Raw genomic sequence first — 27,539 nt, 5'->3', positions numbered from 1 at the left:
AAACATTGCAGGATTGAATCAATAAGGAAGAGAGTGTTCTCCATCTCTCTACCTCACTGATAAACAGCTCCAGCTGGCTTAGGGACCTTGTGATGACCACTGAAGACACAACTATTGAATTATTGGTGAGAACATTGCCAAAGCAAGATAAAGATGATGTTTTTCATGTATTCAGAAGCTGCTCATTCTCCAGTAGTGTATTGTGAGAGAGGGCCAGGCCTTCAATTTGTATTTCTACAGAGAACAGACGGAACTGGCCTCTGGGCAGCCTCTATGAAGGGTGCTGCTAGGATGCCCCTGGCTGCTTTCACTCTGGGCATGACATCAAAGCATTATTGGTGGAGCATGGAGCTATGATTGGTCAAACTTCAGGCTGCCTACATTCTTTAATACACCCTTTCTGAAGCAGAAGAAAAATAAAATTCTTTGAAGGCAGAAAGCAGGGATTGGCTAGCATATTGTCAAGAATGGAGTGAAATTACTGTCAATACAGACCTTCCTAATAGTACAGGGGTTCTTTCAGCAGCTGACAGGCTGGTGCAATTGCCTAAGCTAGCTGAGCTAAACACTGATGCCTGATGGCATGGCTTCTTTGAAGTCTTTTTTTTTTCCTGAGCTGAGGACCGAACCCAGGGCCTTGCGCTTGCTAGGCAAGCGCTCTACCACTGAGCTAAATCCCCGACCCCTCTTTGAAGTCTTATTAACATTCTTAGGCCAGGAATGAATGTGTGTTGTCAGTGACATCACAGGGTCCCATTTTAACAAGCTAGAGTGGTTTATTATTGAAGTAAAGAGAAAAGAAGCCTTTCTTGTTTATATAGACTCAATTTTCCTTTCAGTTCTAGCATTATGTAGGTTCAGTCAAGAGATCCAGGGGGAATGAGATCAGTAGATGACCTTAGCTCAGTTAGAGAAGCAATACATTGCTTGGAAAGCTAGGGTTCAGGAAGAAACTATTATTACAACTGTGGTGGTGGCATACTGCAAAGTCTACATGTCTGATTGTAGAGGAAGCTAGGAGTGCTTAGAGAATATTCAGGGCAAGATTTGGACTACTATGTTGATGTATAGTATATATATGCTGGGACACCTGGTCAGGGCATAGGCAACATCTAAAGGAATTGCCTTGGAATAATGTCCTTTGTTCAGGATACCAAATAGGCAATAGTGGAGAGTGGTAAATGATCACTATGGATTGCAAGGTTAAATCCTGACATAGAGGTGGGGTTTGATGTGAATAACACCAAAAGCCTCAATGAAGTAGAGGCCATGGTAAAGGAGAAACCAGGGGGGCTAAAGAATGACCATCATAGAACTGGCTACTCTGGGCAGATAGAGAATTTAGGCTCAAATGAGAGGTGCTATTCAACATCTAAGGCCTGTAGAGTGTCAATGCGTACAACTCTATGGCTTGGTTAAGAGATAGTTCCTTTCACTTTGTCTGGAGTAACTTTTACATCATTGATGGAGAGGGGGTATCTCAAGCTTTGCTGCTGGTACAGTGCTGAGCTAGAATGCTGATAGATTATTCCCAGAATTCCTAACAATTTCTCAGACAGGGAGCAATGCAGACCCTTGTCTCCGTTACTGTATTGTACTTCAATGTGGTGAGTACTGGCTTGAATGAACCAAACCTTACAACATTTGGAGAGTTTTACTGACAGAAGTGCCAAATTACTCACATATTTTGATGTCAATTACTTCCACAATTCAGTTCTACAATTATGAAACTTACAAAAGTTTGGTGCCATTGTGTCTGGCATTTCTCTTCTGTTTGTTTGTTTTTGTTTTTAACAAGGAATATCTGATTAGTTGATCTCCAGGAGTTAGGGCTCTTGATTAAGTTTCATTTTTCTCTATATTTATAAAGATAAGTTGCAAGGAAGTTATTGAAATTCACCATAAATGTGTGTCTTAAGAATTTCCAAATTACTAGGTGCCAAGAAAATCCTCTTCAATTAAATTATATTACAAATATCTACTTTCAATAAAAGCTTATGATTGCTTCTCAAATCACTCATGCCAAAACCCAAAGTCCTTGTCAACCACCATCCCCAATATATCTTCTCCAGTCTCATTTCTTGAGTATTTCTTTTTCCATTTCAACTCACTAGACCCCACCTTTCTTGTGATCAGACACATTGATTCTTGCTTTAGATCTCAGATTTGAATCCTTTGGATGGCTCTTATATAATGATGTGCAGACCCTCTCTAGGCACTCTTATCAAGGCCTTTGTGTGCAGACAGTGCTGCTGACATGTAAAATAGCAGCGATATTCCAGTGATACTGACACACTAGAAAATGCTGATGTCAACACACAGGCTACAGCAACCATTTTGTAAAGTTACTTATCCCACTGAACCGCAACCATTTTCTTTTCTTTGTGAAAATGTTACCAAGAACAGCAATTCTTTAACACCTTTTTGGTGGGAAAGGGTTATTTTAACTAGCATAACTATATATATATTATTTGGAAAATGTTGGTACTTTACAAAAGTCTAACAACACTGCAGATTTTAAATATGAAGGCTCTTTATATTGTAGGGAAGTTACATTATCACTTAGAGTTTAGAGCTCATTCTTTGGAAATAACTAGTTCTTCTACTAACTAACTTCTATTTAATCTGAAATGTTGCAAAAATTAATAGGTCATATTAATTTGTCTTGATACATAAATGTAACTTTATCAGGTTTAGGAATACAGGCCTTTTTTCGGCAGGCATCCATGAATATTACATGCCTTTAAACACTTCTGAAACATCATTATTAATAATTTTTGAATAAAAGTTGATTATATACTTACGTATAAATTTGTTTCATCTGATTTGTTTTACGTTAATGGATGACTAAAGAAGAGAACTGGCCTTGAATCTCAACCTTGAAAAATTAAATTTTTCACTTTTTTGTTATTAAAGTATGTTTATCTATTTATATAGATGTATACGTACGTGTTTGTGTGCATACACATGAATATGTGGTTATTCGTGCACTGCAATTTTATGTGTCAAAACTAGGTGTCTTCTTCATTTACTCTTAGTCTTAGTTTTTTGAAATAGGATCTCTCATTGAACTGAAGCTCACCAATTCAGCTAAGCTAACTGGCCAGCCAGGCCCAATGATTTTGTCTCCACCTGCCCAGACTGAGTATTCATCTCACAACAGTTGAACAAAAGGTATATGGAGAAAAGGAAAGGGAGATTAAGTGTGGTATCTGGAGAACTGAGGTCAGAGGAGAGCCTTGAGGAGTGCCTAGATTGATTGCCAGGAATTTGATGGACAAGTATCCACAAAGGAAGTACGGGAGCCAGCCCTTCACAGAGAAAAGACTCTGTGTTCAGCTTCTGAAACCCTCACATTGTTGCTGAATTTTAACATGAAATATAAAACAACAAATAACACAGCAAGTGCATTATGAGTATAAGTGAATTTTAGCTAGTTTCTTTTTCAGACACAGAAGCATTTTAGAAAAGCATCAGAAAGATTTGGAAGAGGTTGAGCACAGGCAGTAATTCTCACAGATCTGTATGAAATTGAAATTTGATGTTCTGAGTCAGGTTGTCGTGGCCATCTTTGGGTCCAGGAGGTCAAGGAAATTGCTCTGTTTAGCATAATCCCAGAGACCACTGTGAGGAATGATAGGGACATCTCACAGTTGCCAGCTGAGATTAAACTAACTCATAGCTAACCAGGTTGGACCTGCAAGAAAAATCTTTTGAGCAGAGGTTGTTGAAGGCTCTAGGTAGAACTGTTGGTCTCTTTACTGAATGTACCAGGTAAAGACCTGGTGGTGAAATCACATGGAGTTCTCTGAACTTTATATGATGAGAGTGATCAAACTATTGCTGAGATAAACTTTAGTTTCACAAGCTTCTTTTATAGAGAGTCTTGCATGTTATATCATAAAATCATCTTTGTATTAAGAAAGGATCTCCATGACTTAATCCTTATACAAACACTACCAAGCATGAATAGACGCCAATGGCTCTAAAACAACTCACCCAAGAGACATTTTTAAACAAGCTCTATAGTTTAGAAATGCCAAAACCCAAAGGCTTCCTCAGACAAGGGAACTAGAAATTACATAAGTCAAAGCAAAAAAAAAAAAAAAAAAAAGACCTCGCAGATGCGCAGGTGTGACGAGGAACATCTGCTTTGTGGATGATGGTTTCCATGTCCTCCTTGTTTGACTCTTCTGTCATGAGATTGGGCCATGAGCTGCAGTGTCAGGAGCTATAATAGGACAAGTTAATAACTAGCAGATGGTCTTCCTGAGATGGTTTGCTTCAGATTAATCCATGACATATTTGCTCTATAGGCAAGGCCCAAGAGAATTCATTTTAGGAATGATTCCTACTATTAATATGCTTTTTCTGTTACTATTAAACAAATATAATAATCACTAGATATTAGCCCACCCCCTTTGAGCAGATTGCTGCAGATCTATGAGGATGTACTGTCTTGTAGTGATGCTATATAGACAAATATGGGACTTCTTAAGTCTTAATGATAATCCTGTAAAAATTCCTAAAATTATATCAGTGATTATTAAGCTGTCTTATAGTGGGACTGCTATTAGGTCCTTTTCTGATAGTCAAAACTGCAATGAGAACTCTGTCACCCATGTGTCACTAGTTAATTGCTCTTAGTAACCAAACTTTCTGCTACTCAGAACACATTCCAAGAGGTTGTAAAACAATTAACCAAAGGTCATAAAAAGGGAACTAATGATTTATTATAGGAGCTAGGACAATATAAAATACTGACTGTTTATCTATACAAAGCTTCACTAATAACTTAGTTACGGTTTTCAACTTTCTATGAACCTGTGAAGCAGTGGCAGCTGATGGATGTTTAGCCACATAATTACTCCTAGTGGATATGCAAGTAAACATGGTCTGTTGTAAACTTCTATTTCAACTTATGATTTGATTTTATGTGTGAATGTGTGCTAAACTTTTTAACAAGTGATCATGTATTCTGAAAAATGTTTAATAACTGAGGACAAAGAGATAAGAAATTTTTCCTTTGCCCCACCTAGGATCTTTCCTCTTTCCTCCTTTTCTTAAATAGCTTTCATAGGAAACATTTTACAACTTAGTAGTAAACACTATAATCACTCTTCAGAGTGTCCCTTTTTCTTGCCAGGACTAGCAAGCTGAAAGTTAGAACTGCACAATTCCTGCTGAGATAGAACAAAGCTCACATTACTTAATCCCCCACTGTTAGGCTACAGGTGGCAATTGCCTAAGCCAGTAGCCTTTTACCCCCAAAAGAGCAAGAAAGTGTTTAGGACTTTTTAGGAGTTATCATCAACAATTCAGCATGGTTAGAGAGCTAGAATGTCTGTAGACCCTCAGACTTTAAAGCAACACAAAAGTCCTACTCTGTGCCCCACTACTACCCTCTCCAGCCTGGGTGTCGGGGAATTCTGTCACTGCAGCTCCTTTTAGCCCAGTGAGTGAGACTGATCAATGGTAGAAATAATGATCAACAAATGACATGAGAAGGAACAGCTTAATAGAGTCTCCACAATTTGGTTTAGATAGCATAACAGGAGAACATTACAAATGAGACCGACTTAGAGATTTTGATTCAGTGCTTATGTTTAGGAGCTCTGGTTTGTACTTTGGTGGGAATTCTTCCTGCCTTTCTCACTAGCTTGTTTTCAAACTAGACCAGTTTTTCTCCTACCTGGTCAACTCCAGCCAAAACAAACTCAAAATGCCAAGAATCTAAAGTTCCATGTTCTGCCTTTGCTCCACACAGCAAAATCATAACTGAAATATTTTTCTCCTCCTCTCACCTTGGTTTAGCCTACACTTGGGCAGTAGTGCAGAGAACATACAATAAAAAAATGCCAGGCACTGATTTCTCTCTCTCTGGTCTCTTTTGCTGGCAATCCCTTTGACTTTGTAATATCTGTTTCTGTACTTGTTATACACAGTGATGCTTTCTGATTTACACATTACCTCTTTCATTAGACTGAGAACTTTGATATATTCAAACTCTCAGCATTGATATACCTGACTTTTAATGAACATTAAGTAAAAATAAAAGTTAAAGTAAATAAAACATCTGTTGAACCAAAGAATTACTGATTCCCATAATTCTATAATTTTATAAAATTGCAGTTCATAATTTGTCCTTGAATAACTGAAAATTGACACAATTAGGATAAGTTGATGAGTTAGAAAATTGGCAGTTTTGAGTAAGAAAATGGTCAGGTAGACATAACAAACAAACAGTTGAGAAAGAACAAGTAGATATAGTTTCAAAGACTTTCTGTGTAGAGATCAGGGACGTAGTTGGTTTGGTGAAATGCTTGTGCACAAGCATGAGGATGTAAATTTTATCTTCAACACTCACGTAAAAAATGCTCCAGCCATGAGGAGGCAGGCACAGAAGGACCTTTGAGCCTTATTGGCTAAGTAGTCTAGTCAGTCAACAGGATTCAAGTCCAGTCAGAAACCTTGTCAGAAAAAATAAGGCAGAGAAACTGGGGAGATGATTCAGAAATATCTGCTCTTGTAGATGGCAACATGTTGGTTCCAAGAATCCATATTTGGAGACTCACAGCTCCAGGGCATTTTTCTGGCCTTTGTGGGCATCCTCCCAACACACGCGTGCACATGCACGTACACACACACACACACACACACACACAGGTTCTTCATGTGAGCACCTAAAACTAGTTTTAGGTTTGTTTTTATATCTTAAAAACAATTTTAAGTTTAGAAAAAAATGTAATTAATGTTTTTTTTTTAGTGGTCAAAAGGTCCAGTTAGTTAGGCATAAAAAATAAACAGATTTTGCCTATTTAATAAAAACGTATCTTCTTTTATTCTCCCAAGAAGAGTAAAACAAGTTTAAAGCAACATGAATGAAAGTTCAGACTCTTCACCTTAGAATAATGTCACTTTCTTTTATAGAAACGAGTGATTAGAGACATTGAAGAATGAATGACTGAGACAAAGTTCTGGTGCTAGGGACCACATAAGAAAAAAGGATAGATGGAAATAGCTCTTTTTGTGTTGATGAGGGAGGTGAGAAAATCAGGAATATAGTCAAACCCTTAGCCAAACTAACTAAGAGACAGAGAGACAGTATCCAAATAAACAAAATCAGTAATGAAAATCAAGACATAACAATTGACTCTGAGGAAACTCAAAGAAACATTAGGTATTACTTCAAAAGCTTATACTCCACAAAATTGGAAAATCTTAACAAAGTGGGTGATTTCTAGGAAGATACCAAGTACCATAGTTAAATCAAGATCAGGTAAACTATTTAAACAGCCCTTGACGAAATAGCAGTCATTAAAAGCCTTCGAACCAAAAGCCCAGGGCCAGATGGTTTTAGTACAGAATTTTACCAGACATTCAAAGAAGAACTAATATCAATGTTCCTCAAACTATTCCACAAAACAGAAACAGAAGGACACTGACAAACTGATTCTGAGGCCACAGTCACCCTGTTTATCTAAACCACACAAAGACTCAACAAAGAAAGAGACCTTCAGACTGATTTCTCTTATGAACACTGATGCAAAAATACTCAATAAAGGGGTTGGGGATTTAGCTCAGTGGTAGAGCACTTGCCTAGCAAGCACAAGGCCCTGGGTTCAGTCCTCAGCTCCAAAAAAAGAAAGTACTCAATAAAATTGAATCCAGGAAGACATCGAAGATACCAACCATCATGATCAAAAAGCCTTCATCTTAGGGATGTAGGGATGGTTCAATATACAAAAATTCAGCTATATAATCCACCAACTGAAAGAAAAAGTATCACATGTTTATCTCATTAGACTCCAAAAAAGCCTTTGCCAAAATCTGACACCCCTTCATGTTAAAGGTATTAGAGAAATCAGGGATGCAGGGGACAGACCTAAACATAATCAAAGCAATAGACAACAAACTAATAGCCAACATCAAACTAAATGGAGAGAAAGTTAAAGCATTTCCATTAAAATCAGGAACATGACCAGGCTGTCCACTCTCTCCCTATCTATTCAGTATAGTACTTGAAGTTCTAGTCAGAGCAATAAGTCAACTATAGGAGATCAAGGGTATACAAACTGTTGCATAGCTCTTAGAAAGCAAAACAATGGTAGAAAATCTAGAGCAATGTAAATAGTGCAGGTGGTAAGATAATTCTCAGCAAGTCTTCAGTGTTCTCATGGATACTACCCTATGTTCCTAGAAGCTATGGCAGCCTACAGTCTCCCTCAGTATGTTTCTGCAAGGAGTGATTGTCCAAGTCATTTCCAGGCTTGGCTCTTCCTTACCTCATTGTCTTGCTTTTTCTGTGATGGAAACTCTGGATTCTTCAAGGTTTGAGAGTTAGCCAGATATTATTTACTGTTTTTGTAGTCTCATAAGCATTCAGAAAATGTTTGGCTTCTAACCAATTTCAATGAAATATTTAGCCACAGTTACAAATGAGCATTTTGACTGGAGTTTTGTTAAATACAAGCTTGAAGCTGAATTTTTGTAAAGCTGCCTTAAATAAATCTATCATTGGTAATGAATTTTGTTTGTTTATCAAGTGCATAGTTTCTAGATTTTTGTGGAAGAGGATAACAGTGATTATGGATAGAGGAAGGCATTCATGGAGCATGGTGTTTAGAGATAAGGCATTACGAGAAGGGAGTTGAGTCATCGTGCACATAAATGAGTGTCCTGCCCAAGGCCAAAGCCGGAACTGCTATTGAGTTGTGCTTCCTTTTGGCATGTTTTTCACATTCTGCATGGTGGAGACATTCTTGAGTAGGTCACAATTAATAACAGAGAAGTGTTGCTGATATAAAGGATGGTCCCAGTAAATAAGCTTTATCTTTCTCTAGTGTAAGTTTCAACAAAGCCATAAAAATGGTCATCTCTAGTTCAAAGGATTAGTTGCATTCTCCCAACTAGAAGCTAAGCAGTTTAATACACATCCTTTTTAATAACAGCCATTTGTAAGTTAGATAATGAAAATGACATGTGTGATTAAAGAGGGAAAAATGTTAGAACAGTTATTATTGCTTACCTATGTAAACTGGGCTATAGCTCTTACAACTTGGCATCTCTTTCTTAAAATTGAATACTTTGAAGGCCTTTAGGGACTACGGGCACAGCAACAAGTAACTGCAGTGACAGGTTATTCTGCTGGCTCAGTGGTTTGTAATCTCTGAGTGGGTAAATCAGCCTGGAAATACTTTCTTTGGTAGTTGCTACTTATAATGCTCAAGGTTTAAATAAGACTATTTATATGAAGTGTCTAACAACATATGATATTGCCCTCAAAGATGCTTCTATGAGTGAGTTTGTGAGTTTAAATTTGCACTAAATTTTATGTGGATTATCTTATTTGATTTGCACAACAATTTAATCAAGATTCTTGAAGAAATCAAGTAAATGTGAAGGAATGTTTAATAGTAGTATATTTCTTTGGAGTTATAAAACCATATAGAACTTAATGTATGGAAACACAAGTGTGTATGGAGACAACTGTGAGTGAGAATCAGGAAGCACAGCTGTTTTAGTAATTATAAAGACCTTTGTAAATAAGATCCTGGAAAGTCCACTCAGCCCAGCACTATGAGAGACGACTAGGGGTTTTGTGGGCAGTAGCTCAGGAGTTTAGACATGGTTTTGTGAGAAGAGGAGGAGAGGAGCAGCATTCTACATCACTATAAAAGTATTAAGGCAAGTTCTGATCTCACAGAGAAGATGGGGGCATCTAGGGAAGAAGGGCAGAGGGTTGACAAAAGGTCGATATGGTGCCTCAATTTTAATACTTGAAAACAATCTATTAGGCTGGGACTTGAAACATTAACAGCAGCAGAAAAAGCAACAGTGGTCTTAGGAAGCAGATAATAAACACCTAGAACTTTCTTGACAGTGTGTGTTTGTAGGAAAGGATGTCAAGATTCTTCAGAAATACATATTTTAAAATTATCTTGTTGAGGCAAAGACAAGGTAAAACACAGAAATTGTCAGTACACAGTTTGATGAATTATCACAAAATGAACCACCACCAGGTCAAGGGAGAGGACATTTTATCTTCATCAATATTTACCACCCATAGTTCTCACAGGCTGAATTTCTTAAATAAATTTATATCCCTTCCACACACACATTTAAAATAAATACGACCAGTTAATACTGTTTACCCATAAAGTGAGAAGAGGGCATGATTTAAAAAAAATGAGTCAGAGTAAGCTCTTAAATCCATAAAACCTGTATAATGCATAATTAACAAAATATAAGAGATAATTTCATATGCTTCTCAAACCCATTAGAATATTCTAACCCAAAGAGGAATTCCCATTTTTACAAATTTCCCAGAGCTTTTATACATACATACATACATACATACATATATATGTATATATATATATGTATATATATATATATATATATTGCTCTTGGCACTGTTCTAAGTACATCATGTTCTCAGCGAATATTTGTCAATAATGATAATGGTGATATGTAGCCTTTTAATATTGCTCATTGTGATCCCTCTAAAGCAATAACTTGTACAAGAAATACATCTTCTAGTTCTTCTGAAGTCCCTGGTTGGAGCCTCAAGAGAGAACATTTGATGGGAGTTAATGATAATACTTTATGCACCACTGAAGTTATTTTGCTCTTTCCCTTACAATTCCCAAACATATGGCTCTGGGATTTGCAGATGTAGAAGTGGGGAGGAGTAAGAGAAAAAGTTATGAAAAACAGAAGTAAGGGAAAAACAAATATTGAATCAAAGAAAGTAAAAAGAGAGGACTGTGTTTCCTATGAAAGTTGAGAGTAGCCATGCCTTCTTTTGCTGGGAACGTCACTACTAAAAACCTCATTCTAGTGATTAACTGTGCATATTAATAGAGTTGACTTCATTTTACATCTGTATTGTAACTATATTTTGGTCATTCGTAATTTGTGAGCTTCTCTGTGGTAGCCACCAGTGGTAGGTGGCCACTAGCAAAGGAAAGAAATCCATGGGACAAATGAGAAAGAGGATGGATATTTCCTTTGAAACTTCACAGAAGATCGAGTACATATGATATGTAAATTGGGTGGTTAATAGCGACTGTGGCACGTTTCTCTGTTTATGAGTGTTAAAGCAGTCTTTTTTGAAGAACACTCCACATGATCGCCACAGTGTTTAGAATGTATTAATGGTTTATTTAAACTTGATTTTAAATTGCTCCCAACATTATGAAAGGAGGAGGATTTCTTTCATAAGAATGTGAATTTTATGTTTGCTGTGTCTTTAGTAGAAGAAGGTCAATTTTATTGTTTTGGTATTGGGGTTAAAATATAAATAGATCTAGAATTTATTAGACTTTCTAGTTGTCCACATCGGCCAGTGTATTATAATTTAATAGCTTTGCTTTTGGATGAACTATTTAGCTGTGATAAGGTGAGTAATTACCCATTGCATTTTTGTAACAAATATAGGCAATTCAAGCAATTGTAGGAACATGTCTAACGGTGCAAAGGAACCTGACACAGAGTGATGGATAAGTATTGCATGACCAGGGCTACTTTACCTTTGAGCCTTACAGTCAAACCATAGTGAACATACGGGAAGATTTATTTATCCTGTATGAATTTCGGTTTTTCTCATCTGCAAAGTGGAACCTTTAATAGTCTAGCTTCAGATAAAGTTATTGCAAGGACAGAAGGGGCTGTGTATGTGGCGACCAGCAAAATCAGCATTCTATGAATAATTCTATTGAGGAAAGTAGCCACTCTCTTCCTTTACAGATCTGAACGCTAGGGTCCTGAGACATACTTCACTACATGTTAATTAAAACCCTGTATCCCGTGGAAGAAGGGGAGGGAAGATCTTATGGACTTACCTGGCACAGCTGTTCTAGAAAAGCTGTGTGTCCAAAGATGTTCTTGGGATCACCAGGGCTCAGACAAGGAACAGGCCCTGGGATGGGTGATAAGAAAAGAGAAAAGCGTGTTTAGGATGCACTGAAGGAGACTGATTGACCCTCCCACCAAACTCCTTTGTAGTTTCACTTAGATGGATGCAATCTGGAGTGAGTTGAAATAGCCAGAGTCTAGGCCATGCCTGGCCTGTGCAGTTCACCCCAAACTCAAAGGCAACATTCTACATTTTTTTTGGCAAGACCTTTCTCCAGCTATAGGATACAATCAGGAAAGAGAACACCTTGTTTATTTTAAATATGACTACATTTAGTACACAGAAATTAAATTTGATACTTAACCCAGATTTTCTAAGCTGTAGTTTCATGCTTGTCCTTCTGTACTATTATGTATAAAACACTGAGCTGTGCACACTTTCATTCTTTCTTCCTTCCAATTTAGAACCTTTCTGAGCTTCATTGTCTTCATAAACTATGACTTTTTTAGAAATTATTTTATTTGCTTTATATATATACGGATGTTTTGTATGAATGTGTGCCTGTAGACCACATGCATGTCTGGTGCCTACAGATGCCAGAAAAGGGTGCAGACTAGCCTGGGATTGGAGTTACTGAGGGTTGTAAGCCATCTTGTGTGCTAAAGATTGAATTTGGGTTATCCAGAAGAACAAGTGTTCTTGACTGCTGACCCACATCTCCAACCTATAAATAGGACTCTTAATAGTATTTTTATTGTGTTTGTGAGAAAATGAAGGCAGATTACGTGTTTGACATGCTCCATGCAGTAGTATCTATTAGATGATCATGTCAGTAGTTGTAACACTGTGCTAGATTTCTAGTATTGCTCTATTGTTGCTTTCTCCAGTAGACTCTCATGTTTTGAATGATTTTGCATATTAATTTCATACATTGGTTAACCCTTGCTTTTTTCCCCCATTATCAAATGCCTGCTGGAACTGTAGCAACTGCAGGATGTTTGAATCAATATGTGAAAGTCAAAAGGTCTGGGTCTAGATAACCACTCTATTTTCATCAAAAATGAAGGTTCTCCCTGAGGTAACTCAGTGTTGTCTAAAACACCTTGCTGACCTCTCACACTATTTGTAGAGTTCAGAAATAGCTGAATTCTCACTTTTTAGTGAATGACCCAAACCTTATTATTATGATCTGAGTAAGTTGATGCTTTGTGTGTGATCTAACTCAAGTTTTGTTTGTTACATTTTCCATCACGTCATGGGAAATTGGTGTGGTCCACAAGTGATCAAAATAAATTGGTTAAGAATTTAATGGAAGATAAATTACTAACACACTACCAGGGGTTACTGGTTAACAGGCATAGCAATCTTTTAAGTACTACGTTTGATGTGTAATGCAAAAATTATGAAATTTACTCATTGTCTGAGGCCAAGTGCAATTGTAATTTACCCTTCAGCCATGCAACTTTATAATATTAAACACAAAGGAAATATGTAAAAGTTTTATTGCCAAATTTAACTGTTCATAGGGCAAAACTACAGAGAACATTGAAAAAGACAGTCATATAAAGTCATCATTTATTTTGCCAAGATATGTTACATAGAGAATAAGTCTTAAGTCTTTCGAATATTATTGGGCCAGGCTGAAATAATTTCATTGTAAAAGCATTTTCCTTCTCTGTGTGCAGGCTAAGTGCATATTTTGTGACCTTAGGAATAACTTTTCAAAGCTGTGTGAAGAATGTAGCAATACAATCTAATAAGAATTATGGCTCACAACTTGAATGATGTCAGTATCCTTTTACTCCTCCCAGATTAAAACGTTCTCTACTTCTGAATAGATTTCTTAACTCTATTTCTAATGAGAATTCTGTAATCTCATTGGTGAAGAGTTGAAGATGAAACTTTTTCAAATCTGTATGCATGTGACTATCATTTTATAAAGGTCATGCATTCTAGACAGTATTTTTATTACTATATATTATTTTGTCAGTCTTTTTGCGCTGGTTAGTTTCTGTCTATTTGACACAAACTTAGACATATCTGGAAAGTGGGAGTCTCCATGGAGGAATTACCTCCACCTGATCGGCCTTTAGTTGTGTTTGGGGCATTTTCATGATTGATGTTTGAGGTGGGAGGACCCAACCCACTGTGGCACGTCTCTCCTACAGATCGGTAGGTAAAAGGTAGCCAAATGTGAACCTGGGAACAAGTCCGTAAGCAGATTTCCTTCAAGAGTCCTGCTGAGGATTCCCCAAATGATGGACTGTGGGCAGGACGTGTAAGCCAAATAAATCCTTTCCTCACCCAAGCTGCTTTTGGTCAGTGCTTTATCACAGCAACAGAAACCTAACTAGGACACTTTTGTGTCTTATTTAGTGTGAGATGAGTGTTTTGAGTTCAGTTTTTACTATGATCTTTTATTTTCTTTTAGTCAGTGGTTACAAAGTGGAAGATCAGCCAGCATTACTTGGCAGAGATTGCTGGAGTCATTTGGGAGTCCTGATTGAGGAGCTCTTGACATGGGTGTGAGAGCTCCCATTTCTAAGCGGTTCCCAGGTAATGTCAGCAGTAGGTAGGTCATGAGGTCATGCCCTGATTGCCACTGCTCAAAGCCATGTTACAAACTAACCTTACAATTAAATTTGGTGAGAATGAGCCATCCTCAGACAAATGAAGCCAAGGTTCAATGGACAAGCTTTCATTTGGCTATTTCACTGGGCTCAGTCAAAGTCAAAGCACTGAATATAGAAAAATCACAGCTTAATAAAGGGATTTGATGCTTGATGTTGTCAGACTGAAGAATCTCTACAAGTAAGTGTGTGATTTCTTCAGTGACATCACATTTGCCTGCAGAGATTTCCCAGTCTGCCAACGTGCAATTACATGGAAGATGTAAAACCATTATTCACTCTACAATGGTATTTCTAGTCCTGCTAAACTCTAAAATTATTGTTTCATAAATATAATGAAACATATATGATTCATTTCATAAAATATTTAAGAAAAATTGACTTTAGATAGGAAGTAAGGACTATAGACAGGACACAAACACAAGAGCAAGAAAGAAGGCATTAAGTGTCTCCATTGTTGGTGGGATTGCAGACTGGTACAACCATTCTGGAAATCACTCTGGAGGTTTCTCAGAAAATTGGACATTGAACTGCCTGAGGACCCAGCTATACTTCTCCTAGGCATATACCCAAATGATGCCCCAACATATAAAAAAGACACGTGCTCCACTATGTTCATCGCAGCCTTATTTATAATAGCCAGAAGGTGGAAAGAACCCAGATGCCCTTCAACAGAGGAATGGATACAGAAAATGTGGTACATCTACACAATGGAATATTACTCAGCTATCAAAAACAATGACTTTATGAAATTCGTAGGCAAATGGTTGGAACTGGAAAATATCATCCTGAGTGAGGTAACCCAATCACAGAAAAACACACATAGTATGCACTCATTGATAAGTGGCTATTAGCCCAAATGCTTGAATTACCCTAGATGCCTAGAACAAATGAAACTCAAGACAGATGATCAAAATGTGAATGCTTCACTCCTTCTTTAAAAGGGGAACGAGAATACCCTTGGCAGGGAAGGGAGAGGCAAAGATTAAAACAGACACAGAAGGAGCACCCATTCAGAGCCTGCCCCACATGTGGCCCATACATATACAGCCATCCAATTAGACAAGATGGATGAAGCAAAGAAGTGCAGGCCGATAGGAGCCGGATGTAGATCGCTCCTGAGAGACACAGCCAGAATACAGCAAATACAGAGGCGAATGCCAGCAGCAAACCACTGAACTGAAAACGGGACCCCCGTTGAAGGAATCAGAGAAAGAACTCGAAGAGCTTGAAGGAGCTCGAGACCCCTTATGAACAACAATGCCAAGCAACCAGAGCTTCCAGGGACTAAGCCACTACCTAAGGACTATACATGGACTGACCCTGGACTCTGACCGCATAGGTAGCAATGAATATTCTAGTAAGATCACCAGTGGAAGGGGAAGCCCTGGGTCCTGCTAAGACTGAACCCCCAGTGAACGTGATTGTTGGGGGGAGGGCGGCAATGGGGGGAGGATGGGGAAGGGAACACCCATAAAGAAGGGGAGGGGGAGGAATTAGGGGGATGTTTGCCCGGAAACCGGGAAAGGGAATAACACTCCAAATGTAAATAAGAAACACTCAAGTTAATAAAAAAAAAAAGTGTCTCTGAAGGCTAAGGTGACAGACAAATGCCAGCTCTCTCACCTCTAATGATGCTTGACCACACTGTGAATCTCACAGCCCTTGAGTTTCTTGAATGTCAGGCCATCTATGTGCTAGAACTTGCAGTTGTGTTTCTTTAAATCATTTTAAATGGATAGATATATCTAAGAAGCAAAAGGAGAGTGCAGTAGGAGCTGTGCTTGTAATCTTCAGTTTCCCTGTGTCTCTTTTATTTACTAAGTAATTGTCTTATGAATCACATCATCTGTGGCTAATCTTTAAAGCATTGAAACAATATGCAGTATTTACTATATGAGCACAGCACAATTTGTGAATATCACAATATTAACTCTGTAGTGCTGGTAGTTTTTGCTCATGGTACTATTTTCCATCTGTTAACTATACAGTCATTTCATTATTTTGGTAGAACAGAAATTTGGAATATTTTATTTACTACTGTATCGCAGGCATATAGAAAGTGTTAAATCAGCATTTACTACTTACAGTTCATCGATTTATTAAAGTACTTTATATCAAATGTCCACTATTTCAGAGGGGCATATGTATGGGTATATATATATATATATATATATTCACATTTTATTGATATCAGAATGAACATATTTAATTTCAGATAAGAGAAAATTGAAATATATAAATATTTTATATATTTAGTCATATATTAAAATGTATTATAATAGAGAATTTAGGTGATATTTGATTTAAAGGCAGAATTAATCTTTTAAAGGTCCAGTGATACCTTCCAAGCATATAATTGCACTTTATATTTTTTAAACTCCTGGGTTCTATTCAAATTTATTTAATAACGATTCAAAAAATTGGACTTGATTGTGTTTACATAACATAGTAACTTATCTACCAATCTACTTGTATACATCCTTGGTCCTCAGGATGATTTTAAGAACATCTTTAATTGTATTATTTTTTTTCCAAATAAACCATAAATACAGACTTACTATCAAATCTTTCATAAGAGTAACAGGTGGTCCTGATCTGGTGTTAGTGCAGTTGAAATCATGTGTTGAAATAATTGCAGCCTGGAAAGATAGAAAACATCTGGACTTTAGGGGAGAACCATTCTATCAGAGAGAGAGAGAGAGAGAGAGAGAGAGAGAGAGAGAGAGAGAGAGAGAGAGAGAGAGAGAGAGAGAGAGAGGGAGAGGGGGAGGGAAGAGCAGAGACAGAGACAGAGAGACAGAGAGGGACAAATATGGTGAGACACAGAGAGGCCACATGCAAACATTTCATGCTATGTGGAAAAGTGTGGCAGGGCAGCTTGTGCTTCAAACTCTGTGAACAAGAGTGTGAACAGTTTGTTTCTTAGATCTTTAAAGGTAGAGACCAGGAAACTCCAACTATGGGAGAAAGATGAGGCTTCTTCTGAAACAATTTGCATTCCCAAAGTTTGCCTTTTGTCTTCTATGTGCTTGTGGGTGCACGTTAGACACATATTTGTCCTCCTGAAGTAAAATTCAGTTTAGAATTACAGTTGTCTTGTTCCTGGTTATTGCTTTCTTGCTTGTTACCATGTCCCTGATTTCCCCCCTTGCAACAGTCTGACTTTGTGGATCCATTTGAAAGCATGGATGGAAGAGAGCTTTGGGGAAGCCTCATGATTTTTTGCCTATATTCCTAGACTACTTAGAAATAGTCCTCTATAAATGCACAGGTTTTCTGTATAAGCATTATCCGCCATTAACATATCAGTACACATGCATTCACAAGAGTATCCAAAGCACGGATTGAAAGTCTGAGGAGGGGAATAGTTTAATGTGCATTTTGAAAACTCACAGCAAGATCCACCCAGTAATTCTCAAGCCTGGCCAAGAATCAGAAATGTGTTGGATTATGAAACAGATTTAAAAGCTCCAACCAAGATATCCTGAACCCAAATTTTTAAGATGTGAATTTGAGAATTCTCTTAAAAAATTATCTGTTAGAACAGTTTTAAGTTAAGAGCAAAACTGAACAGAAAGTACAAAGAGTTCTCGTGTGCTTTCTCCCCACACATGCACCCCTTCCACTACTGGCATGCCCAGCCTTGTGGTGCATTCCTTAAGAGATGAGCCTATGTGGATACATGGCTGTTACATCAAAGCCATAGTTTTCATTAGAGGTCATCCTTGGTGTTTTATGTAGGGCTTAGATTATGACACATGTCTAACAGTATAGTACCATACAGAGTACACAGAATACTCCCTCTGCTCTAAAACTCATGCTGAGTCCTTTCTCTGTAGCTCCCGGTCCCCACTGATCTTTTTGCTATCTCCACATTTCGAGCCTTTGTTCGGTCTTATTGATGGAATCATATGGTAGTATATAGTATTTTCAGATTGACTTCTTCACTTAACAAAAATATATTCTTAGATTCTTCCATGTCCTTGCAGGTTCATGATTTACTAACAATCATGCCTTCACCTGGATGTGCCAGGGTTTATTAATTCCTTTCCTAAAAGTCATCTTGATTGTATGCCAGTTTTGTGATTATGGGTAGGTAGAGTGAACATTTGAGCTTGAGTTTCTGTGTGACCACCTTGCCACCTCCTCTGGGTAAATATCAGAGTCTGATTTATGAGTTCTACAGTGACCCTATATATATAGCATTGAGAGACCCTGGCACATTTTCTTATAAGTGGTGGTACAATTTTGCCTTCCTACTAGCAAGGAATGAGATATCTCCTCGACAGCATTTGGTGTTGTCAGTGCTTTGGTCATTCCAATAGAAGTACAGTATACCATTGTTTAGTTTATGAGTCCTGATAACATAGAATGTCGAACGTCTTCCATATGCTGTTTCACACATTTTTCCTCTTCTTTCCCCTGCCCCTTCTGTTTTTTTGAGACAGGGTTTTTCTGTGTAGTCCTAGATGTTCTAGAACTAACTCTATAGACAAGGCTGACCTCAAATTCAGAGATCCACCTGCTTCTGCCCCACTTATCACTCACCTCCCTCCCCACTCTAAGGGCTGGGATTAAATGCACCACTACCACCACCCAGTTTATATCTCTTCTTTAATAAAATGCTGATTCAGGTTTTTCTCTCTGCATTTTAGTGAGGGTCATTTTCTCACTGAGTTATAAGAGTTCTTTATGTATTTTGGGTAATACTGCTCTATCATATGAATATTTAAACTTTTCCTTCTAGTCTGTATCTTGACTTCTCAGTCTCTTACACGCTGAAGAGCAGAGTTTTACGTTTTTAATAAAGTTATGTTTATCACTTCTCTTAGGGATCATGCTTTTGGTGTTAGATTTGAAAGGAAGGTCATCTAGGTTTTATGTTGCTATCCTCTAGTAATTTTAGTTTTTTGTTATATATTTGGTCTAGGAAGTATTTTCAGTTAATTCTTAATTATCATGAAGATTGGAAGATCTATGTCTAGGCTTTTTTTTTCAGCACTATTTTTGAAAGGACAATAATTTCTTCACTGTATTATGTTAACTGATTTGTCAGCATTAAGTTTGCTATGTTTATGTGTATTTCTATCCTGTTCTTTGATCTCTTTTCTCACCAATTGTCTCGCCTAGTGTAGCTGTCTCTATGTTGACTGGTGTCAGCCATGAGGCTTGGTTCTCCTTTAACACTGAGTGTTATTGTTGATTGCTTGCCTCTTGCAAATACTTTAGAATCAGTTTGTCAGGACTCACAGTCATTTTTTGATGATAATCTCACACATTTATTCATGATTAAATTGCCAAAAATATTTACAGAAGTAGCTTTGCTGTTCTAGTTATTTGAAACCTATCAAAATTATTAGTCAAAGAATGGGAGCAGTGCAATGTTTATTTTCTTACTAATCCTATCAGTATTGTTTGAGAAATCTTACCAACTGCAATAAGACAAGAAAAATTAATAAAAGGAATACATATTAGAATGGAGAAAATGATCTTAATCCACAGAAAATATGACCATGTATGCAGGCATTACCAAAGAATTAAAAAAAAAAAACTCCTGGAATGTGAGAGTTTAGCTATACCACTCAGTACACAAAAGTTCATTGCAGGACTCACAGACTTCTACTATATAGATTGAATAAGAAAGAGCTGATCCCTTGAAAATATAAAATCTTTGCACTCGTGAACATGAACCCTCACTCCAGTTCGCTAGTTGTCTGTCATCAGAATGTTATAGTTTTTTTTTATTATTTTCATGCAGATCTAGATAAACATTTCATTGGGAGAGTTGTTATGTCAATGGTAATATCTTTTTAATTACAAATTCTACTGCTAATTGCTGATTAACCTTATTCCATGCAACTTTTCAGTAGTTCCTTATTAGTGTCAACAGTTCCTGTGGCTTTTTCAGGTTGTCTGATTAAATGTGTCTGTTATCCACAAAGGTAACAATTCTACTTCCTTTCTTGAAAATTTGTATACCTTCTTTCTCATCGTTATGATTTATTTCCTCATTAATAATAATGTTAACTTTAAGCATTTTGTAGATGTTCCTTATAAAGTTAGGAGCATTCTACTCTTACTAGTATAGATAGCTCACCTGAAATAAACATTGGCTATTGTTAAATTCTATTTTTGTATCTCCTGATATAATCATAATTGTTCTTCCTCTCTTGTTACACTAATTGTTTTTCAAGTGTTGAATAAACTTCACACATGTGATAAATTCAAGTTGATCATGAAGTACAACTCTTTGCATACACAGTTAATATAATATCATAATGTGTTGTTGTTAATGTTTTGTGCATTGCTTATCTGAACAATTGTTTTATAGTTTTTCTTTTTGGCAGCCCTTTGTCCAGTTTTGATTTTAGAAAACTGTTATGTCTGTGGAGTAAGAGAATATTTCCATTGCCTTTATTTTCTGCAAGGTATTCAGTGAATAGATACAACTTCTACTTAAAATGTTTGGTAGATGACAATCAGGGAGTCTGCATGAACCCAATCTAGGCCCTCTACATACATGTTATAGTTGTACAACCTAGATTCTTTTTCAGGGACTCCTAACAAAGGGATCCAGGGATGATTCTGATGCTTTTACCTGTTTAGGGGATCCTTGTCTTCCTACTAGGTTGTCTCATCTAGCCTTAATAGGGGGGGAAGTGCCTAGTCCTCTTGCAAGTTGATATGGTATATTCTATTGATAACCCTGGGAGCCCTGCCCTTTGCTGAAGGGAAATAGAGGAGGAGTATATGGGGATGAATTTGTAAGGGGCATAGAAGAGGTGAGGGGCAGAGGGAAGGAGAAGAAACTGGTTTTATCTTTCAGGGAATTGTTAGGTTTTATGTAGGTCACTGTTTCTCAACCTTTCTAATGCTATGACTGTTTAAACAGTTCCTCATGTTGGGGTAACCCCAGTCATAAAGCTATTTTTGTTGCTACTTCATAACTGTAATTTTTCTATCATTATAAATTGCAATGTAAATACTTTTGATAATAGAGGTTTGCCAGAGTGGTCATGACTCATAGATTAAGAAATGATCTAGATTATCAAATTTGTGGGGACATAGTGATTCATATCCTTTTTTTACCCTCTAATGTCTGTGCTATTTTTAATGATGTCTCATCTCTTATACCTTATATTTTCACTTCTTTTCTTATTTGTTGAAAGACTGATCAATATGATCGATCCTTTCAAAGAACAAGCTTTTGAGTTTTATCAAGTTTCCCTGCTGATATTCATTTTTTAATTTAATTGATCTCGGCCCTATTTTTAAAATTATATTATTCTCACTTTAGATCTAATTTTTCTATATGGAGTTTCCTGTAGGTGAATCTCCTAAAACTTCCTTCTACTTCTTACTGCTTAAATTTATTTTTAAAGTGTTCACATCACATTTGTAATTATATATACATATTTTATTTTTATTTATTTCAGTTTTATTTAAAACCTTTTAAACTTCTTTTGACATTTATTGAGTCATGGATTAGTTAGAATTGTGTTAATATCAAAGTTTAATTTTTATACATGTTAGTGGGTGAATTTTATTTGGATTCTCTATGGCAAGATATCATACAGTCTATATTTCTACAAATTTCAAGGTGTGCTTTCTGACCCAGAAACTGTTATGTTGGTAAATGCTGCCTGTGAGCCCAAGAAATATGTTGCCTGTTGCTTTTGAATGAACTTTCTATTCATGCTCACTATTGATGATTTTGTTAAATTCAACTCTGCCTTATAATTTTCTGCATGTTGGTACATTTCAAGAATGGGTTAGTTATTTCCTCATACAGGCTTATCAGCTTGTACCTTGCACATCGGGTCCTCTATTGCTGGGCATGTACGATATACCCTTTAAAGGTTTTTATGTCATTTCTTATGCTATAACGTCCTCTGCTCTGAAGACTGTTCTTTCTGTAGCCATTTGTGTTTTATTTTGATCGCTGTTAGCATGGCATATCTCTCACCAGAATTTCACTTTTTTCTTGTGATCTTAATATTCAAAGAAGGTACTTATAGACAACAATAGTTGGGCCATTTCTCTCTAGTCCCAACTATTCTTGCCATTTGATTAGTGCACATAGTCTATCAGTGGTTACTGTTGCAGTTGGACTAGAGATGCCATATTTCTTCTGTCCTGTTGTGGTCCCTGGGTGTCATTGCTGCTTTGAATTGAGCATTTTATATGACACAGTTTTCTCTTCTTTCTTAGCATGTCAACTTTACTTCTTTAGAGTACTATGTTTGCTAGTTGCCTAGACTTGCGTTGTACATATACATTTATAATTGATCCAAGTTCACTTCCCAATATACTTCCTGCGTGACATAAGTACTTTATGATAAAAATATCCCTAATTTCCTCTGTTATATCACTTATATTATTGATTTATTCATTTAAGTTATCTAAATTTACACAAAACTTATTTTATGTATGGGAAACAACTGTATTTGTATATTGAATACATTGTTGCTATTATTTTGAATAAACTTAAGAAAAGAAAAAGTAAAATCTTTATTTTATCATCATGTATTAATTCTTGGTTGCTTTCTAGTTTTGTATAGATCTGAGTTCCTGGCCTGTAGCACATCACATTGTTTTCCTCTTAAAAACTCAGTATTTCTTTCTTGCTAGGCAAGCAATTCAGTTTTTGAGAGAGTCTTTAGTTCTCCTTGACCTTTCCACACAATTCTAGGTAGGCGGTCTTTTCTTTCAACAATTTCTATATTTCATACTAGCAACTACTCACTTGGACAGCTTCTGTCTGTTGTTACTTTTGCTCTTCTGTAGGGGAGGTGTGCCCCCCCCCCACTGTGACTTGTGTCTCCCAGGAGCTTTGAATTCTTACCTTTTTTACTCACCCTGGTGCCCTGGCTGTTGGATCTGGGCTTATAACCCAGCTGGGTAGGTAAAAAAAAAGGGGATTTCTGCTCCATAGGTTATGAGTCTCTGGTCATCCCCTGTTTTGCCAGTTGGGGGACAGGTCTTTGTTGTGATTTCAGACCTCAGATGGATCAAAGAATTATTGATATTTCTATTTGCTCAGCTGTTTAACTTGTGAGAGCAGAGTGATGACTGCCAAATTAATACCAGTGCTATCATCGACCTTTAGATATTCCTACCAATTTTGGAAGAAGTATGATGCTTGGATTTTGGTGCTTTCTGGCTTTTACATTCTTATTTAAAAGAAAATTATGCATTTATAAATCTATAAAGATGTAAATCTGCTAAAAGTGGGCTTTTCCAGTGTGTAGGTGAGGAAGGGACCTAGGGCCTCTCAATTCCTCTCCGTATCAGTGGCCCCAACCTAAATCTATGGAGCCTCTGTTTGTCAGCTGCACTGGTCTTTTCCACATGGAGATGCAGCAGTGATTTTTAATATCTTTTCCAGCGTGGTATGAAAAACCTCTTGGTATCCGAACAGTGAGGAGTGGTTCTCTTAGTGGTCAATCAAGGGAAGGAAGAACAACTCCCTTTTCAGCAGGGGCTTCAGATATTTGCCCTGTAGTTGACACTGGGTAGGAGGATTATGCAACTGAAATCAGGAAGAAACCTGTTTGCTGAGCAAAATGACCATTTAACTTGTCTTCTTTAAATGCTTCTGCACAGGCAGGGTGTATTTCGTTAACCCGGCCTAAGGGGATGTTTTAAAGGTGGAGAATTGCCCTGGTGATGAACAAATATGAGACATAAACTTCCAGCGGGGCTGGGTTGCCTGCTGACTGTGATTTCCTGATGATCTATAACAATGGTTATTCACTAACAGCTGGCGCTTGTCTCCCTCGGACAAAGCCACTGGGAAGAGCAGGCTTTCTGATTGGTGAACCAGAACCGTTTCCTTGGTAACCGTTAAGTAGCACGTGTTTTATTGTCTCCAACTGCTTTTCCTAGGGTATTTGCAGGTGGTGGGAGATGCTTTCTTAAAAAGGGGTCATAACCTCATGAACTTTTAGATGTTGCAACAAATTGGGGAACAAAACATATTTTTCTTTCCCAATATAGTAAATTTTATTACATAGAACTTTCAAGACAAATGCCACCCATTTTTCCCATTATTTCCCAGATGTTATCAATTTTAAAGTCAGAGTTTCATTTTAAAATCATGACCTATAGGAAGTTAATATTAATTGTCTGCATGTTCTGAGAATATTACTTTTTTACGGGAAGAGAACATGATGTCCTGAGTATATACTTTGCCATGAAATGTGAGGTAAACCATATAATGTGAGTATAATTTTTAGTAGGGCTTGAAAAATTTGTATCTTTTACCTCTTCATTAACCAGTGATTTTTTTTCTATATTGCTAGTTTCTGTATTCATTCAGAATGTTCTAGAACACATACAATGTTGCTATAAACAAAATGACTGGCTCAACTACAAGAATCTCCCCCAACATTTATTTGACTTCTTTTTGGAAGGTCTGCCTAATTTCCAGATGGAGAGCTCCCTCTTCTGTTTGGTTTGCAGAATTTGGGTCTTTTGAAAACATGGTACGCGGATGCAGAATTTTGTCACTGAATATTCTACCTAGGCTGAAGCTGAATGGAGTTGCTGCTGGCAAAAAGGGTAAATTCATAAGTTGGAACATCAAGGAAGCAACAATGCTTCTATATAATAAAAAAGTCATCTATCCTGCCATAAATGGTGGCGAATAAAACAAAAAACATTACTTTAATATTGAATTTTACCAGCATACATATGTTAAAAAAAATGTACAGACCTGACCAGTCACTTGCCTGGGCTCTGTCTGGCTCACATGGACTTGCACCAGATAGTTACTGCTGCCTGATCTTCATGGCATTGCAGATAGCCCACAGACCAGCTTGTTCTCTCTTTAACCTGATTTGTGGGGGCTCTTCTCAAGGGTGTGCAAAAGTACACCTGCTGATACTTCCCACTATTCTTAATGTTTTGTTGTTTCATTGGATAAAATTTATTTATTACATCAAGAGTTAGGGTTGTATTTGTATAAAAAAATGATTTACATGCTAACTGCACAAAGTTGGCACCTAATTGGCTAGTTAAATGAGGGTAGTTCAAGCCCCTATTTCTAGAAATCTAGAGAAGTACTTTGACTTCAAAGAGGAAAATGTCAGTTAACTTTACCCACCTTCCTTGTTTTCCCTCAGGGACAGGAAGGAGTGGGTTACCATGCTTATGTGGATTGTTGGAGAAACAGAGTGAATACCTCTCTGTTCTGCCTGCTTTCATTCTCTGGAGCCTTCTAAGGAAGAAACCACATTTTCCCTCACACACACTCTTCCCTAAGGCCCTTGGCTGTGGTTTTTATCAATACAGGTTTTGATTTGTTTCTTTCTCTAAATACAGGTTCTTCTCCCCACCTTCCAGAATTATATCCCTGGGACTAATTAACTTAATGACCTTGGACCAGCAGCTTTACACTGTGTGTGTGTGTGCCCATGAGAGAGAGGGAGATGGGAAGAGGAGGAGAGGGGGAGAGGGAGAGGGGAAGAGGGGGAGGAGAGAGGGAGGGGGAGAGGGAGGGGGAGAGGGAGGGGGAGAGGGAGAGGGAGAGGGAGGGGGAGGGGAAACAAACCCAGACAATGACTCTAACACTGACCTACAGTCCAAGTCAGTCTCCCTCCTCCCTTCCATCTCAGTTTTTTTTAAGGGTGGTACTGAACTTACTCTGTAGGCCAGGCAGGCTTTTTGTCTCAGCTTCTGGAGTAGCCGGATTAGAAGCCTGCACTACCAAGCCTAGCCAGTTTCTACTTGTGTGAAGTGACAGGAATAAGACGGATTGTCTCTAAGATTTAAGAGCATTGATGTGTTGGTACAGAGCCAAGTAGAAAGTTAGCAATCATCAAACCTAGCTGTTGCTATTGTTGTAATCTTTTGCTTTTCTTCTTCCTGAATAATCTGTGATCCTAATGTGCTCTTCAGCATGCATGAGTTACATTCTAAACAACTCAAATTTTTACATTTATCTTCATAGCATTATTTGTTACAACTAAAAGTTGAAGCATCCATAGTACACAATGACAGATGATACCCAAGCACAAAGGTACTATATGCACACAGTGGAGGAGTATTGAGTTTAACAAAGAGCTTAACGCAATTCTGACATGTCCTATGTGAATAAAATTTGTAGACATATGCTAGATGATCCATTTCTGGGTGTCATTGTAATAGCCAAACTTACAAAGATGCAAAGGACACTGCCTTCCAGGGGTTGAAAGGTCTAGGAATGAGGAGCTGTTTAATAGGTATATAGTTTTAGTTACAAAAGATGAAGTTCTGAATTGGATGCACAACATGTGGGGAAGGTGATGGTGGTGATGATAAGTTCTATGTGTTTGTGGCTCAAGTTACAACAACTCCCCTCCCCAAAACTGAAAGGCATGGTGAAATTAGAGCATATTCATTGTATTAATTAGCCTTGAACATTTTGAATCACATGTCCCAGAGTGAGAATCAAAAGTGTCCTAGTGTGTGGATAAGTAAATGGTTGTAGAGCCCAAGTTGTATTTGTTCTTTCCTTCAGGACTGTTGCCTTCCTGTCAGCTGTGGACTTTTTTCTCAAGTTTATGGTCGTAGATGGAATTTCAAAAGTACATTTTTCCCATAGTCACAATGAGAAGAAACCCTTGAAAAAGGAACTCCTCAAAAGTGAAAAGTAAAGTTTGATTCAGTAAGTTCATCACTGAAAAATCCACCGTGGGGGTGATTGTGAGAGTGGGTATTGCTGCTGAGAACAAGGATAGTACTGGGCATGGGGGTGTTACTGGAAATGGGGGTGGTGCTGGGAATGGGGGACAGTGCTGGGAATGAATGCTGCAAAGAGGCTGGTGCTGGGACTGAGGTGGAGGCAGGGGAGGAGGTAGAAGCAGGGAGGAGGTAAAGGTGGGGGAAGCAGGGAAGAGGTGAATGTGGGGGAGGCAGGAAGGAGGTGGAGACCACAAAGCTTAGCAAAGGCTCTGTTGAACAAAGCAACTAAAGAAGCAGAGACAAGGAAAGAGAAGAAAACTGCAGGGAGTTTAGTGGGTTTGTTTGTTTTTTTCATTCCAAACTGCTTAATTATAGCTTTT

General features: G+C 37.6%; 2 long non-coding RNA genes and 2 other non-coding genes across 7 annotated transcripts in view; 1 reads left to right on the top strand and 3 right to left on the bottom strand.

Moving 5' to 3' along the window:
- The window catches only part of LOC102550342 (uncharacterized), a 50,751-nt gene extending 38,828 nt beyond the window's left edge, over nucleotides 1–11,923 (bottom strand). The window contains exon 1 of the long non-coding RNA XR_005493518.2: nucleotides 11,847–11,923. This is a non-coding gene — a long non-coding RNA (uncharacterized LOC102550342). The remainder of the gene's footprint in view (nucleotides 1–11,846) is intronic.
- Nucleotides 1–27,539, top strand: part of LOC102550402 (uncharacterized) — an 82,584-nt gene that overhangs the window by 27,572 nt on the left and 27,473 nt on the right. Inside the window, exons 2-3 of one of the 4 annotated variants that reach the window (XR_005493514.2) lie at nucleotides 24,958–25,056; nucleotides 26,996–27,142. This is a non-coding gene — a long non-coding RNA (uncharacterized LOC102550402). Of the gene's footprint in view, nucleotides 1–15,997; nucleotides 25,057–26,995; nucleotides 27,143–27,539 lie in introns of those variants that run through there. The other 3 variants (XR_595988.4, XR_005493516.2, XR_005493515.2) reach the window with 3 other exon arrangements.
- Mir216a (microRNA 216a) lies at nucleotides 3,582–3,687 on the bottom strand. The gene has a single exon (NR_031928.1). It is a non-coding gene; the product is annotated as a microRNA 216a (primary transcript).
- On the bottom strand, nucleotides 14,637–14,738 carry Mir216b (microRNA 216b). The gene has a single exon (NR_037355.1). It is a non-coding gene; the product is annotated as a microRNA 216b (primary transcript).

The sequence above is a fragment of the Rattus norvegicus genome, chromosome 14 (genome assembly GCF_036323735.1).
Source record: "Rattus norvegicus strain BN/NHsdMcwi chromosome 14, GRCr8, whole genome shotgun sequence".
NCBI classification, from domain to species: domain Eukaryota; kingdom Metazoa; phylum Chordata; class Mammalia; order Rodentia; family Muridae; genus Rattus; species Rattus norvegicus.
Note: the sequence above shows the minus strand (reverse complement) of the source record. Positions and strands in the feature narration are given on the sequence as shown.